We start from the raw sequence: 17,649 nt of genomic DNA on the forward strand, positions 1-17,649 counted from the left end.
GAAGCTGGAGGAAAGAAAGGGGGCTTGGGCCGATGATCTCCCTATGGTCCTATGGGCGTACCGCACCACCGCTCGAAACGCGACCGGCGAAACCCCTTTCTCTCTCGCATTCGGCGTCGAGGCCGTGGTACCCGTCGAGACCAAGCTACCGACCTTGCGCATCGAGGAGTATGAAGAAGCCGCCAACGACGACGCAATCAGGCTCGAGCTAGACCTCATAGACGAAAGGAGGGCGGACGCACTCACCCGGCTCGCTGCATAAAAGAGGAAAGTCGAGAAGTACTACAACTCCAAGATCAAGGTGCGGAAGTTTGCCGACGGGAGCTTCGTTCTTCGAAGGGTGTTCCAAAACACCAAGGTGCAAGGTGCGGGAGTTCTGGGCCCCACCTGGGAAGGCCCGTACCGTGTGCGCCGAGCCATCCACAACGGCACGTACGAGCTCGAGAACCTGGAAGGACTCGTGTCACGCATCCAGGGAACGCGGAGCACCTTCGGCAATATTACCAATAGATGCCCTTTCGCTCACTCTACGTTTTGTTGCTTTCATGTTGTTTTCGATTTTTAGCAAAGACAATTTTAAATTTCAAGTTCGGCCAACGGCCTAGGATGTAATTTTCTAACCATTTCAACAATATAATGAATTACATTTCGTTTCAAAGCATTGTATTATAATTTCTAGTCTCCTCTACGAGCACCCAAGAAACTCGGCGGGCTAAGGAGAATAGAGTAAGGGTAACAAGCTCATTCATTCCACCTTTCACAAATCGGATCCGTGCACCGGACCTCCGACGCCGCACGTCCCTCGTGCGACGCTCTCACGCGAGTCGAATCCATACGCCGAGAGATAGCGAAACGTCGACAAGTTGGATCCGTGCACCGGACCTCCGACCTCGCACGTCTTTTGCCGCGACACTCTCACGCAACGTCGCGCCTTGCACACCGATAGGCAGCAAGGCATCGACAAATCACGTCCGCGCACCGGATCGTCGATCCCGGCAGTCAAAACCCAAAACGTGACACACGTACCGACAAGTACCACGCTCACTGGGAACGGTAAGCTCGTCCCGATACGCACGCCAATAGGTAGCATACTCGCCTCAAGATGAGCGCGACGGCCTCCCAACTCGCACACGCCGATAGGCAGCGAGCCACGAAGGGATGGCCGAGAATCGCACCCGCCGGATGAAACTGGTCTAGCCAGCGTCCGCGGGAAACTTCACCGCCAAATGCGACAGTAAGCCGTGCAGATCGGTTCCGCTAGACATAATAAGCCGAGTTCGTAAGACACGCATTGTTCGAAATTGCACAAATCGATTACACTAAGTCGAGAAAATAAGACGCATAATAACAAAAATAAAGCTTCAATCAAAGCAAAACAATGTTGCACAAACAACCCAACGAGAAAAGTACGAGAGTGCGATACATGTCAAACAAACGAAAATCCGAAAGTAAACACTACGTAAGCGCTAAACAAGTGCGCGAAAAACCAAGGAGAAGTTGGCTACTCCGAGCCGAAATCAATTTGCTCTTCATCTCCCTCGGGGCGAGGAGCGCCAAACCCGCCAACGGCCTCTCCGTCAGGCTGGCGGGTCGTCCACTGTGCAGCCTCGGCAGGGATTTGTGGATGCGGGTCGTCCTCCGGCGGCTCGTCATCATAAGGAGGGAACATGGCGTTAAAGAAGGAAAACGTGGTCCCACGGGACGCGTTCTCCTTCGCGGTCGCATCTCGGACTCGCCTTGCCGCTTCGTAACGAGCGGCCTCCAACGCCAAGTCCCAGTCGTCCTCCAAGTCCGTCTTGGATCGCACGGCGTCTTCTTTCTCCTCGACGAGGGTCTGCATCTCCGTCCGTAAGGTGTCCCTCTCCCTCTCAACCTTGACCCGAGCGATCTCGCTCGCCGATAGCCGAGCATGGACGATGCTCAGCTCTGCATCCCGGCTCGAGAGTGCCGCCTGGAGTTTCTTCGTTTCCCCCAGAAAGGTGTCAGCCGCTAGCTCCGCCTTCTCACGAAGTGCTTTCTCGGCGGCCGATTCCCCGCGAGCTCGCTCCACCTCCCCCTCGAGCGCCTCAAACTCTTGGGCGGTGCGAGCCCCCGCTAGGGCGGCAGCATACGCGGCCGCCATACTCGTCTTCTCATTCTCCATGATCTGCATGCGTCGTAGCATATCTCGGAGAATGCGATCGCTCCGCTCTTGGCGTGCGAGCATCTGCAAACGGATGAAACGTGGATAATCACAATGAGCACGATAGTCATACATAACACAAGCAAACGAGTCATACCTTTCGGGCGTCGCCGATCCCGTTCTGAAAGTGCTCAAGATCGCTTGTCGTCAACAGACCCTTGAAATCCCGCAAGGAGGTCTCAAGGATCCCTCGGGAGCATTGATCTCTCAACTCTGCCGCCTCCGCTAGGAGCATATAGTCCAAGCTGTCTGACACCATCGATGTGTGAGCGCGTTTGTGGCCAGACGGTGACCCGAGAGAAGCCGACGATGATGGTCGTTTGTTGGAGGAGATCGCTTCGTTCCTCGCCCGCGATGGCGACCCCCCGCGACGGGCCTCAGCTGGAGGACGAGCCACGATCGTAGCATTGTCGGTGGACGTCGCTCTCGGCATTTGTGTGCGCAGTCGATGACGTCGAGCCATGGTACCTGCAGAGATGAAAAGAGCGTCTGTCAGTTAAAACATAACGATAAGCATAAATAATGGAAAACAACGATAGCGCGGTAACGCGAAAGTATATGCGCGGCCAGTACCCCCCGCGTCGGGGGAAGGAGCTGACGAACCCCCCTCCTCGGTCTCAGGATCCTCCGTAGCCCCCGCGTCGAGGCCAGGGCACGAAGGAACATCGTCGCTAGGCACGAACCACCCGGTCCTCGCCATTAGGTCTTGGGACTCAAAGAGCATTCCTTGCCGCCTTGTTTCCGGGATCGCCCTAATCACCGCGACGAGCTCGGAGCCCTCGACATCGCCCACGGGTGGAAAGTCGGCCGCGGGGCCGAAGAGGAGAGGCGCGGTCCCGAAGGATGACTCGGACACCCACACCCAAGGGTATCGATGCTTCGAGGTAACTTTGGTGACGACGGAGATGCGCTTCCGAGTGAACGCCGTGTAGAAGCCTGGTTTCCCCGGAACCCCGCGAACGAGCACGAGATCTTGGATGTCGTCCGCAGTGATCTCCCTTCTCTTTGCTCGATAGAGCATCATGTGGCACGCGGCGACTACCCGGTAGAAGGTCGGAGACATTTGCGACGCGTGCACCCCCAACCGAATAAGTAACTCTTGGATCACCGGCCGGAAGGGTAACCGTAACCCTCCGCGAAGGCTCGCCTCGTGAATGGCAGCGTGTCCTTTCCGGGGGCGAGTCGGAAGATCGTCGGGCAACGGTCGCAAGATCGACATGGAGTCCGGGATGCCGTACCGCCTCCTCAAGCTCGTAAAACTGGCGATCGAGAGCGAGCTCGGGATGTCGACACCCGAGCAATCCAGGCCGCCAGGTATTGCCGATTCCTCGGTCGGGAAGGATAGGGCTCGTGCTTCCTCCCGCGCTGTTAAAGAAGGCATCGCCGCGGTTGTGGCATGACGGTCCGACGACTCGCTCGAGCACTCGGCGCCGGAGGCGATCCTCGGCCCGGCAGATCCTTCGTGGCGATGGCCAAGGCCGGCCGGCTGGACCGTTACATGGGTGCCCGGCTCGGCGGGCCTTGTCTTCCCGATGGTCGGCACGGCAGCGGACCCATCATCGGTGCCTGGCCTCGAACCCAGTAAGCATTCCTCGGCGAGGCCCGTCTCGCCCGGGCTCCCTTGGTGGATGCCCAAGGCCGTTGGGCCGACCCCACCAGCGCCCGGCCCAGGGAGGCAGTCCCCTTGCGCGCCCAAGTCGCCTGGGCCCCTGAGATTCTCGCCCAGCCCAATGGCGCGTGCACCTGGCCCAGCAGAGCGGCCCGGCCCGGCCCGCCAGGTGGGCTCCCCCCGTGCAGCCCTAGCCCGCCGGCTCCTAGGGCTAGGGCGACCAACGCCTCGGCCGCCGCCCTCCGGCCGGCGCTGTCCGGCCGGCCCTCCTCGTCACTGGCGCCGGCGCTCCCTCCAGCAGCGCCGCCCACCTCCGGCGGCCCTTCACTGTGTTGTCAATGGTGCCCACAAGAAGAGTTGTAATCTTTATTTTGTACATTTGATGTAATAAAGTCTCATGAAGACTCTTGCTTGTAATTGCCTATTCATTCATTAATAAAGTTGAAACGTTCATTCATTCTTTCTTTGTTTGAAGCTTTATGATAAAACCTTAGTCTTTTAGTCCATAAACAAACTTAACAACTTACGAAGAGACAAATGTAGATTTGCATGAACAAACTCTTCGTAGTTTGCTTAAAACGATATATTCGCAATCTTAGGGTCAAAGGACTATTGACCTCAGTATGATTGTTAGAAGAATCTATGATGTCTGGTTATGAGGCATTGAGAGTTGGAGACTCTATAGTTCTTCTAGGTATCTTCCGAAGGTACTGAATTGACCAGTGCACTTCTAGAGACAATATAAGAACAAACCATTTAACCTCTTATGTCTCGAAGTCACTATGTATGAATTGCATCATGCTTACCTTAATCCTAAAATGAGACATGCCATTTCACACCTTAGTATTCTCATTTGAGAAAGTCAAAGTTCGGACTCACTATGTGATTCCGAACAAGGCCTATTGGTGAAGTACTAAGTTGTGAGTATGTCATGAGTAACTTTGTGAAGTTCTCATAGATATGGAATTCATGTACAAGATTGCTGAAATGCAATGTATGTCACCTCATGCTTTGGTCCTTGGAGTGTGAATAAATGAACTGGCCAGTGTCCAAATTGAGTCCTGACTCTTTTGGATGAAACAATGTGACTTGTTAGTTCCTCGTCATATACATTGTTTCTAACTTATTCACAAGCGACAAAGGAGTTGAGGAAATAACAGCTAGAAGGGTAAAATGGTAATTTAGTAAATCCCGACTAGCTGATGACATTCATGAAGGGTAAACATAGATAATATTCAGTGGATCCGCTCATCATAATTTGGTTGAATTTTTTAGTAGAAAATAAATTCATTTGAACCGAGAGATTTTCAGTGTCAACTCTTTAGTGGAGTCAGTTGGCATTAAGCTAAACTTGGAAAAGGTTTGTGAACTTTTGAGTCCAAGTGTTTAGCTCAAGCTTTGTTCATTTGGATCCATGAGGTCACTGTCACGAATCACATCGAGTAGGAATAGTTAAACTAGAAGCTAAGTCAAAACAAAAACGAGACAAGTTTTACGAAAATTGTCAAAAGGGTATTTTAGTCTTTTTGGACATAGGACGAAATGAATGTCAATAAATTATTTTTGACATTGTCATATGATGACAAATGAAATAAATATTACTCAGCCATATTAGTGTAATTGGGCCTTGAGGATTAATTTCATTTCATAGAATTTTACTTGAAAATTCTTAATGGGCTTTTCTTATGTTGTCATGAACAATTGAAGAAACATCTAGAAGCTCCTTCTAGAAGCTCAAATTTCGTCCAACCCAAGGAAAATAAGGCTGAATTTCGTTCATGCCATAGTGGGAAAGAGAGTTTATTTTGTGCATTGATGTATGAAGATACTTGCCAAAAGAAAAAGAGGAAACAAATTTCCTTTAGAAGGAAAGTGCATTTTCGGCCAACTAAGAGAGAACAAATGAGGAAACAAATCCAAGGACTTGCATGACATGTCATGAACGTCCAACATGGGTAGAAAAGAGGAAATAAGATTTGCTCATGCCTCCCCTATAAATAGAGGCCTCATTCCTCTCATTCTATTCATCCCACATAAGTTAGAGATTGAGAGCTTCTCTCTCTAGACCTTGTGGCCGATCCTCTCTCTCTCCCTCTAGTTATTTTCGGTTTTTGTTTTTGCACCTAGGTCCTCATTTGACCTAGTGGTTTTAGCTCTTCGACTCTGAGACTTGTTCTCGAGTCGTCGTGTTTAAAAGTGCCCACTCACTAATTCCTTTATTTCGAGTGATTTAGTGATAGAAACTTTCGTGGTTGCTCGAGGTGCCGAGGAAAGAAAGAGAGACGTGCTGCGAGGGGAGACGAGCGTTGCAACTTTCTAAGAGCTTCTCAAAGATCAAGCTTCAAGAAAGGTTAGTAAACTTCTTAGCTTATAATAGTTTTTAATTACATGTACTTGCTCACTTGTCTAGGTTAGTAAAAACTGTTTTTACTTGTAAAAGAAAATTTTTAAAATTCCGCCGCTTACCGAAGCGTTAATTATTTTCTCAAACCCTAGATCGATTCCAACAAATGGTATCAGAGCTATGGTCAAAGATTAGCATGTACATGTTTTTAAAATTATGAGCTTGAAAATCGTTTTCAAAAGTTTACTAATTTTGTGACAAGTTAGAATTGTAATCTTAGATTTTTTTTAATTTAATGCTCTTGTCTTTAAATTAAAAAGCATGTTGATTTTCTATGAGTTTGGGATGTTTTTAAAACACGTTAGAATCAGTTCTAAATTTTTTAATTTTTTATATTGAAAAACGTGTTTTAAAGGTTTGAGAAATTTCGAGTAAAATTTTGTGAGTAGTTTTGATATCTTGCTAGTTTCTTATTTTTACTTGAATCGTTTTATGCATGTTGTTATTTCTTATATTCTATGTTATTACCCTGCTAATAAAACACAAATAAAAGCTTTAAACAACATCTTAAAACGTTCGGTTACACTTGATTCTTTTTCGCACCTAAATAGGACCAAGCTTTAATTTATTTCTTTTTCTTCGAGCTGGAGTAAACCCGCATTAAAAGTGGCATAACTCTCTGCTCAGAAATCTAAATTTAATGATTCTTGAATCAAATTAAAGCTCTGTCTGTCCTCTGTCCAATGCAACCGGTTTCGGCTGAAAAGGACATCGGAGCCGCCAGATATGGCGATTTTACTCCGAGGTGCGCGGCTGTCTGAAACTCCAGTTTTTTTAGAAATCCGGATTTTCAAACCCCACTACCATGAGTTATAGAACTCTAATGAGAAAACTTTCTTGAGCAAAAATGTTTTTCATATGATTATAAACATGATGTGTAAGATTAAAATTTTTGATTTTTGAAAGATTAATTGAAATTGAATTTTTACAAAACTAGTTTGAATTTTGAAAAACCGTTTTCACTTTCAAACTTGAAAAATATTTTGTCATCCAAATCAAATAAATTTTCAAAATGTTTTCAAAACTATATCTATATCACATATGTTCAAAATCTATATGCTCTTGAAAATTTGAGTGGGAGGTCTCCTTGTAGACAAGCCGAAAAATAAAAAGATGTGTAATCTCAAACTTTCAAGTGTTCGAGTGAGTTGAAGTTCACACTTCCCTCACGCACTTTCCCGAAATAGAAAATAGGAAAAGATCGAGTATGTACCTTGTGCCTTTATGCACTAATACTGCTCTGAACATGTCGATCTAGGATTCTCTTCTAGTTGTCCGCTCTGTCGCTCTCTAACTAGGAAATTTGTTTCCGAACTTATAAGAGTCGATGAACCAACTCCAAAAACTAAGTGGGAGGGTTATACTTGTTGTTTGTGACCCACGATCCCCAACACTAATGAAAAGTGCAAGTGTCGCCAGACTAAGAGTCACCCTCGTGGCCCTCTCTTAAATGAGAGTACTCAAGGGCGCTTTGCTCTGATCATTGCTCAATGAGCTACGCCCGAGAGTGCGACTCAACCCGGGCCGCGCGCATCCCCAGCGTCGCCTGGGGCTCCTCCTCCGACGCTCCTGGCACAGACGGCGCCGACAGGGGCCGGCGCATCTTCTCCCAGGCCCAGCTCGCCGAGCGCGCCTCTGCGCTGGTCGACCCAGCGCTCCCCGACGCCCAGTGCTCCTGGGCCGGCGTCTTCCTGTCGGCCGGGGCCGTCCCCAATGCATATGTATTCCTCCTCGTCGGCCAGCCATGCTTCGACTGTGTCAAAGTCTCCCATGGCCATCTCTGTCACGTGGTTGCTCAAAGGGCGTGAAGGCGACACGGTGTTGGTAACCAAGGGAGATGAAAATTGCGCCCACAACTCGTCTAAATTCGCGTCTTGATTCCCGAGCAAAGGGAAGAGGTCGTCATCAATGGACCCACTCCCCGACAGGTGGTTGGTAGGGTCCATTGACGCTTGTAACGAGACAGGGCAAAAAGTGACCGGAGAAAAGGAAAAATAATAATTAAAAGAGCCGAGTCAAACCTTGTCACGACGGGCTGCTCCGGTGGGCCGATGACGGCAAGAGTCTTGAGTTTACCGCACGAGTTTCACTCGGCCGTAAACTCGGGGGACTAATGTTATCGGCCCGACCCCGATCGCGGTCGAACGGAGGCGAAGTGGCGTCGAACGCGTCTCGGCAGCTCGCCCCGGCCATTGGCCGGCCCTAGGGCCAACCTCGGCCAATGGCTGGCCCAAACAGCCTCGGCCATTGGCCGGCCCAGAGGCCAGCCTCGGCCAATGGCCGACCCAAGCTACTCCCGGCCATTGGCCGGCCCAAACAGCCTCGGCCATTGGCCGGCCCAGAGGCCAGCCTCGGCCAATGGCTGACCCAAGCTACTCCCGGCCATTGGCCGGCCCTAGGGACAGCCTCGGCCAATGGCCGGCCCAAACAGCCTCGGCCATTGGCCGGCCCAGAGGCCAGCCTCGGCCAATGGCCGACTCAAGCTACTCCCGGCCATTGGCCGGCCCTAGGGCCAGCCTCGGCCAATGGCCGGCCCAAACAGCCTCTGCCATAGGCCGGCCCAGAGGCCAGCCTCGGCCAACGGCCGACCCAAGCTACTCCTGGCCATTGGCCGGCCCTAGGCTATCCTCGGCCAAGGGGTTGCCCATAACGCCCCTTGGTCGCCTATAAATACAGGGGCCGTTCCCCTAGTCCAGGTAATCCGAAGTTGAGTACTGAAACGCTGTCGAACTCGTACCTCGCTCTTTCCTTTAAGTCTCGACCCCTAAACACTAAACCCTCTACAAACCACCTCAATCCTACTAATGTTGAGCGTCGGAGAGGTAAACAGAGGGAACCCCTCTATTTCCCCTTTGTAGTTCACACCTTTTCTGCTTGCTTTTCAGGTGCCTGGACGAGACAGATACCATAGACAGCTAAGGGACGACTTGGGATACCAAGTCCGACACGCTCAAGTCGAGACGAGACCACTTGGTCCGGCCTTGGGTCTAACCGTCTGCGACTCCTAAATCGTTGTCCGAAAAACTGCGACAACAGGGATGCCTCTGTTTACCTCTCCGACGCTCAACATTAGTAGGATTGAAGTGGGTAAAAGTTTTAGAGAGCCGAGGATTTGAGAGAAACAAGTGAGTTATGAGTTCAGCAGCGTTCCAGTACTCAAAATCGGATCACCTGACTCGGGGGGTCAAGCCTCGTATTTACAGGCGACCTAGGGACGTTTTGGGGGGTCCCCAGGTCGAGCGCCGGCCTTGGACAGGCCATTGGCCGAGTGCCGGCCCTGGGCCAGCCGAGTGACTTCCCAGGCCCAGCCAATGGCCGAGAGCCGGTCCTGGGCCGGCCATTGGCCGAGCGCCGGCTCTAAGCCGGCCGAGTGACTTCCCAGGCCCGGCCAATGGCCGAGCGCCGGCTCTAAGCCGGCCGAGTGACTTCCCAGGCCCGGCCAATGGCCGAGAGCCGGTCCTGGGCCGGCCATTGGCCGAGCGCCGGCCCTGGGCCGGCCAAGTGACTTCCCCGGCCCGGCCAATGGCTGGGAGCCGGTCCTGGGCCGGCCATTGGCCGAGCGCCAGCCCTGGGTCGGCCGAGGGACTTCCCAGGCCCGGCCAATGGCCGAGAGCCGGTCCTGGGCCGGCCATTGGCCGAGAGCCGGTCCTGGGCCGGCCATTGGCCGAGCGACATCCCAGGGCCGGCCGAGCGACTTCCCAAGGCCGGCCAATGGCCGAGCGACGGCCCTGGGCCGGCCGTGCACCGAGGGGAGTCCGAGGACGGCCGTTATCGCGGCCATCAACGCTTCACCGGGCCGGGACAGACCGGTAACATTAGCCCCCCGAGTTTATCACCGAGTGTAACTCGCGTGGTAAACTCAAGGTCCTTGTTGTCTGTTGTCTCACGAAAATGAACAACTATTTAAAACCTCGGGCGGTTCGATCCAAGGCCGGACCAAGTGATCGCACCCGGGCCAAGAGTGTGAACTCGATAGTCTCGAGCTAGGGTTTTCTCTGATCAACCTACCTCTCGGGAGAGGTAGAGGGTGAGGAGGAGGAGTGACCGTGCCTTGGTTGTCGGCTGCCTACGTACCCGTGTGTGGGATCAGGTCAGAACGTAATTCAAGCGTGTGTGACGCAGTATGAGGCGCGGAGCCTTGGTGGAGAGGCATGCTCAACGAAGGAGACGAGGCGCGGAGGAGTCCTCGGCGACGTCTCAGAACTTCGGAGATCGCGTATGCGAGAGAGAATGTGTGTTTTCTCTCTTTCGGAGACGTGGAAGACTCTAAGTCAAGAGTTCCTTGTTGTGGCGGAGATTCCGGACGCGTAGGCGGTTTCTAGTCGGAAATGCCGGACGCGTAGGCGATTTCTTGTCAGAAATGGCGGACGCGTCTAGGGTGCTAGACGCGTAGGCGATTTTCAGTAGAAAACCGTTAGAGCACTCGTGGGCTCAAGATTAATCGCTCAATCAAGAGAGGTGGCACTCGGGAGTCCCCGGAAAGTGCTTCAGAATCTCCGAGAGCGAGAAATCGTGGAGAATTCGCTTCAGGCCAAGGATGGCATCTAGAGAAGCGGAGAGAAGTCTCAAGTTCCTTGAGAAAGAATGGGATGGCTTTCCCCTCAATGAGAGGGGGTATTTATAGGTGTTTGGGGGTCTTAGAAGGCTTCTTTATCGTCCATGTGGGACTAGGAACGCATGTGGCATCAAGCGGAGGCGCACGGCGCACAAAGAGCGGCGCACAACGCGCGGCGCGCGGCGCAGGGGGCGCGGCGCGCGAGTCATCTGGCGCGGCGCGCGGGTGCGCGGCGCATGGCGAGCGCGGCGCGGGCGCGTCTTGGCGCGGCGCGCGCCTGCCTGGCGCGGCGCGCTGCTTGCTGCGCGGCTGGCCGACGCAGCTTGCTGTGCGCGCAGCGAATGGTTCGTCTTGCCGGACTCTTGCGGGCCTTTAGGGGTCTTCGAATACCATTCTTGCCATGCGAAATATGAAGGTTTCTACTCGACGAGAGTGGCTCGACTCGAGGAACAACTCAAGGCTCGACTCGAGGAACGACTCGAGGCTCGACTCGAGGAGAACGACTCGAGGCTCGACTCGAGGAACAACTCAAGGCTCGACTCGAGGAGCGACTCGAGGCTCGACTCAAGGAACGACTCGAGGCTCGACTCGAGGAGAACGACTCGAGGCTTGACTCGAGGAACGACTCAAGGCTCGACTCGAGGAATGACTCGAGGCTCGACTCGAGGAGAACGACTCAAGGCTCGACTAGAGGAACGACTCAAGGCTCGACTCGAGGAGCGACCCGAGGCTCGACTCGAGGAACGTGAGGATTTGGCACGAGGACTTGTCAGTCGACTCGTGACAGAAGGCTTGCCGCTCTTCAGGACCTCCGGCCTGACCATCGGCCCTTTGAACGGCGTGTCTTCTTGGCGTCTCGGGTATTCCGAAAACGACCGACAACATTAGCCCCCCAAGTTTATCGCTCGGGAGGCCCCGGGCGGTGAACTTTTAGTTGTTTCTGCCGGGTGTTTGAGGAAAATTTATCTCCCAGGGCTTCGCTGTCGCGAAGCTTTTGTGAACATAGAGAATATTCTTGCGAATTCTAGTGCTCTCTCTCGCTTTTCCGTTTCTCTCGACACGAGTGTGTGATCGACACGTGGAGGATGATCCAAGCGGATAGGAGACGTAGCTCGACGTAGGCGAGGCAGACGTGTTTGCGTCCATCGCTCTAGTCCCGGAGCAAAGGGGACATGCGTGGGCAGGCGGGACACGCATTTATGTAGAGGCGGTCCGGCATGTCGCGGCTCGTTGATCTTTTGGCGAAGTCATGCCCAAGTCTTTCTTCGATGGCATTTTGCTTGATAATATCATCAATCCGGAGTCCATGGGACTCGACGGTGACTAGCAGGGCGACGATTGTGTAATTGTGACGTATTAGGGGAAGATCATGGCTTCCGTCTCGGCCAGCTTGGAAGGCGACTGCACTTTTTCCTTTTATGCAGAGGCGTGCTCATTCCGAGGTCTCGAAGACAGAGGTTGATGCTGCGGGCGGATGCTTCGAGAAGACGGAGTGGCACCTGGAAGAAGGCTCTGCCACACCGGAGGGCTTCGACTGCTCGGGGATAAACGCTAAAAGTATGACCACGCATCAAGCATAAGTCGGTCTCACGGGGCATCCGCTATTCCTGCCTTGGTGACGCTTCTTCGTCTGCGTTCGGAATATCGGCCCTTATTCCCTAGGCGCGAGCGCGGGTCTCTGCTTTGGCTAACCTGTTCTTCAGGTTGCTCCAGCCGTTTGTTCAAGGAGCGGGACTCGACTCGAGGAGAACGACTCAAGGCTCGACTCGAGGAGCGAAGCTCGCCTCGAGGAGACTGACTCAAGGCTCGACTCGAGGAGCGAAGCTCGACTCGAGGAGATTGAATCAAGTCTCAACTCGAGGAGCAAAGCTCAACTCGGGGAGCCGACTCAAGTCTCAACTCGAGGGGCTAGGCTCGACTCAGGGAGCCGACTCAAGTCTCGACTCGAGGGGCTAGGCTCGACTCAAGGAGATTGGCTGGACTTTAAGGAATATGACTCTACTCGAGGAGCGATGCTCGACTCGAGGAGTATGACTCGATTCGAGGGGCAAGACTCAACTCGGGGAGAATGACTTGATGAGTGATGCTCGACTCGAGGGGGATGACTCAAGGAGAGTGACTCGACTCGAGGAGCATGGCTCGACTCGAGGAGGGTGTGACTCGACTTGAGGACGATGTCTTGACTTGAGGAGCAGTGTTCGACTCAAGGAGAGCGACTCGACGTTAAGGAGCGATGCTCGACTCAAGGAGAATGACTCAACTCAAGGAGCGAAGCTCGATTCGAGGAGAATGACTCGACTCAAGGAGCGAAACTCGACTCGAGGAGGATGACTCGATTCGAGGAGCGGGGCTCGACTTGAGGAGAATGACTCGACTCAAGGAGCGGGGCTCGACTCGAGGAGAATGATTTGACTCGGGGAGCAAGGCTCGGCTTGAGGAGAATGAATCGACTCGAGGAACAAAGCTCGACTTTAAGGAGAATGAATCGACTCAAGGAGCGAATCTCGACTTTGAGGAGAATGACTCGACTCAAGGAGCGAAGCTCGACTAGAGGAGAATGATTTGACTCGGGGAGCAAGGCTCGACTCGAGGACAGTGATTTGACTCGAGGAGCGAAGCTCGACTTGAGGATGATGACTCGACTCGAGGAGCGGAGCTCGACTTGAGGAGAATGACTCGACTCAAGGAGCGAAGCTCGACTCGAGGAGAATGACTCGATTCAAGGAGCGGGGCTCGACTCGAGGAGAGTGATTTGACTCGGGGAGCAAGGCTCGACTCGAGGACAGTGATTTGACTCGAGGAGCGAAGCTCGACTAGAGGATGATGACTCGACTCGAGTAGAACGACTCTACTCAAGGAGCGAAGCTCGACTCGAGGAGAATGACTCGACTCAAGGAGCGAAGCTCGACTCGAGGAGAATGACTCGATCCGAGGAGCGAAGTTCGACTTGAGGAGAATGACTCGACCCGAGGAGCAGGGCTCGACTCGAGCAGAATGGTTCAGTTAGAGGAGAATGACTCGACTCGAGGAGAGAAGCTCGACTCGAGGAGAATGACTCAACTCGAGGCTCAACTCGAGGAGAATGACTCAACTCGGGGAGGATGACTCAGCTCGAGGAGCGACGCTCAACTTGAGGAGAATGACTCGACTCGATGAGCGAGGCTCGACTTCGAGGAGAATGACTCGACTCAGGGAGCAAAGATCTGTTGTCAATAGTGCCCACAAGAAGAGTTGTAGTCTTTATTTTGAACATTTGATGTAATAAAGTCTCATGAAGACTCTTGCTTGTAATTGCCTATTCATTCATTAATAAAGTTGAAACGTTCATTCAATCTTCCTTGTCTGAAGCTTTATGATAAAACCATAGTCTTTTAGTCCATAAACAAACTTAACAACTTACGAAGAGACAAATGTAGATTTGCATGAACAAACTCTTCGTAGTTTGCTTAAAACGATATATTCGCAATCTTAGGGTCAAAGGACTATTGACCTCAGTATGATTGTTAGAAGAATCTATGATGTCTGGTTATGAGGCATTGAGAGTTAGGAACTCTATAGTTCTTCTAGGTATCTTCCGAAGGTACTGAATTGACCAGTGCACTTCTAGAGACAAGATAAGAACAAACCATTTAACCTCTTATGTCTCGAAGTCACTATGTATGAATTGCATCATGCTTACCTTAATCCTGAAATGAGACATGCCATTTCACACCTTAGTATTCTCATTTGAGAAAGTCAAAGTTCGGACTCACTATGTGATTCCGAACAAGGCCTATTGGTGAAGTACTAAGTTGTGAGTCTGTCATGAGTAACTTTGTGAAGTTCTCATAGATATGGAATTCATGTACAAGATTGCTGAAATGCAATGTATGTCACCTCATGCTTTGTTCCTTGGAGTGTGAATAAATGAACTGGCCAGTGTCCAAATTGAGTCTTGACTCTTTTGGATGAAACAATGTGACTTGTTAGCTCCTCGTCAATACATTGTTTCTAACTTATTCACAAGCGACAAAGGAGTTGAGGAAATAACAGCTAGAAGGGTAAAATGGTAATTTAGTAAATCCCGACTAGCTGATGACATTCATGAAGGGTAAACATAGATAATATTCAGTGGATCCGCTCATCATAATTAGGTCGAATTCTTGAGTAGAAAATAAATTCATTTGAACCGAGAGATTTTCAGTGTCAGCTCTTTAGTGGAGTCAGTTGGCATTAAGCTAAACTTGGAAAAGGTTTGTGAACTTTTGAGTCCAAGTGTTTAGCTAAAGCTTTGTTCATTTGGGTCCATGAGGTCACTGTCACGAATCACATCGATAGGAATAGTTAAACTGGAAGCTAAGCCAAAACAAGAACGAAAATAGTTAAAAGGGTATTTTTGTCTTTTGAGACATAAGGATGAAATGGATGTCAATAAATTTTGACAAGTTCATTTGATGACTTAATGTCACTCGGCCATAATATGATTAATTGGGCCTTGTGAATTAATTTCATTTCATAAGAATTTTATTGAAAACTCTTAATGGGCCTTTTTCATGTTCTCATGAATAAATGAAGAAGCTTCTAGAAGCTCCTTCTAGAAGTGAAATGGGCGCCCATAATACCCAAGGAAAGAGAGTTTATTTTGTGCATAAATGTATTTAGATACTTGCCAAAAGAAAAAGAGGAAACAAATTTCCCACACATGCAATGGGAAATTCGGCCAAGTGAGAAAAGGGAAAGCCAAGGAACAAAAAAGGAAACAAATCCTTGCCTCTAGGAGGCAGCCTTGGGCGCCCAACAAGGAATGGGAAATGAAGGATTTTTGCTCATGAATATGTGATATTCTATAGAAGAGGAAACTACCTTATTGAAGGTGAGACCTCTCCTATAAATAGGAGCCCCATTTCCTCACAATTCATTCATCCAAGTTTAAGAGATTTGAGAGACTCTCTCTCTAGAACTTGGCCGAAGTCCTCTTCTCTCTCTCTCTAGTTTATTTTCGGTTTTCTCTTGTCTTGGCACCTAGGTCCTCACTCGACCTAGTCTTTAGCTCTGCGACTTCGAGACTCGTTCTCAAGTCGTAGTGTTTAAAAGTGCCCACTCACTGATTCCTTCTTTTCGAGTGATTTAGTGATAGAAACTATCGTGGTTGCTCGAGTTCCCGAGGAAAGAAAGAGAGACGTGCTGCGAGGGGAGACGAGCGTTGCAACTTTCCAAAAGCTTCTACAAGGTTCAAGCTTCAAGAAAGGTTAGTAACTTTAATAGCTCATATTGGTTTTTATTTACATGTACATGCTCTTGTCTAGGTTAGTAAAAACTAGTTTTACTTAAAAAGAAAATTTTTAAAATTCCGCCGCTTAACGAAGCGTTAAACTTTTTCTTAAACCCTAGATCGATTCCAACAAATGGTATCAGAGCTATGGTCAAAGGAATGCATGTGCATGTTTTTAAATTATGAGCTTGAAAATCGTTTTCGATAGTTTACTAATTTTGTGACAAGTTAGAATTGTAATCTTAGTTTTTTTTAATTTATTGCTCATGCCTTTAAATTAAAAACCATGTTGATTTTCTATGAGTTTGGGATGATGTTAAAACACATTAGAATCAGTTCTAAAAGTTTTTATTTTTTTTATATTGAAAAACGTGTTTTAAAGGTTTGAGAATTTTCGAGTAAATTTTGTGACTAGTTTTATTTTCTTGCTAGTTTCGTTTATTTACTTGAATCGTTTTATGCATGTTGTTATTTCTTTTATTCTATGTTGTTACCCTGCTAATAAAACACAAATAAAAGCTTTAAACAACCTCATAAAACGTTCCGTTACACTCGTTTCTTTTTCGCACCTAAAAGGACAAAGCTTTAATTTATTTCTTTTTCTTCGAGCTGGAATGTAAACCCGAAATTTAATGATTCTTGAATCAAATTAAAGCTCTGTCTGTCCTCTGTCCAATGCCACCGGTTTCGGCTCAAAAGGACATCGGAGCCGCCAGTTATGGCGATTTTACTCCGAGGTGCGCGGCTGTCTGAAACTCCAGTTTTTTTAGAAATCCGGATTTTCAAACCCCACTACCATGAGTTATAGAACTCTAATGAGAAAACTTTCTTGAGCAAAAATGTTTTTCATATGATTATAAACATGATGTGTAAAGATTAAAAGTTTTGTTTTTTGAAAGATTAATTGAAATTGAATTTTTACAAAACTAGTTTGAATTTTGAAAAACCGTTTTCACTTTCAAACTTGAAAATATTTTGTCATCCAAATCAAATAAATTTTCAAAATGTTTTCAAAACTATATCTATATCACATATGTTCAAAATCTATATGCTCTTGAAATTTTGAGTGGGAGGTCTCTTTGTAGACAAAGCCGAAAAATAAAAGATGTGTAATCTCAAACTTTCAAGTGTTCGAGTGAGTTGAAGTTCACACTTCCCTCACGCACTTTCCCGAAATAGAAAATAGGAAAAGATCGAGTATGTCCCTTGTGCCTTTATGCACTAATACTGCTCTGAACATGTCGATCTAGGATTCTCTTCTAGTTGTCCGCTCTGTCGCTCTCTAACTAGGAAATCTGTTTCTGAACTTAAAAGAGTCGATGAACCATCTCCAAAAACTAAGTGGGAGGGTTATATTCGTTGTTTGTAACCCGCGATCCCCAACACTAGTGAAAGATGCAATAACGTGGGACTAAGAGCCGCTCTTGCGACCCTCACTTAAATGTGAGTACTCCAAGGCGTTATTGCTTCGATCATTGCTCAATGAGCTACGTCCGAAAGTGATGCAATGATGGCAAGGCCTCCCCTTGGGGGATTGTTTTTCAAAGCTGATCTTTTGGACTAAGTGGTTGGTTGCACACTTAGGCTCAATCCCTAGTATCCTTCCTTAAGGCTCTGCGAAAGGATATGAGTGATCAAACCAATTTAC

Source organism: Urtica dioica, chromosome 4 (genome assembly GCF_054948205.1).
Source record: "Urtica dioica subsp. dioica isolate 48M chromosome 4, U.dioica_male_clone48M_v1_H2, whole genome shotgun sequence".
Taxonomy (NCBI): Eukaryota; Viridiplantae; Streptophyta; class Magnoliopsida; order Rosales; family Urticaceae; genus Urtica; species Urtica dioica.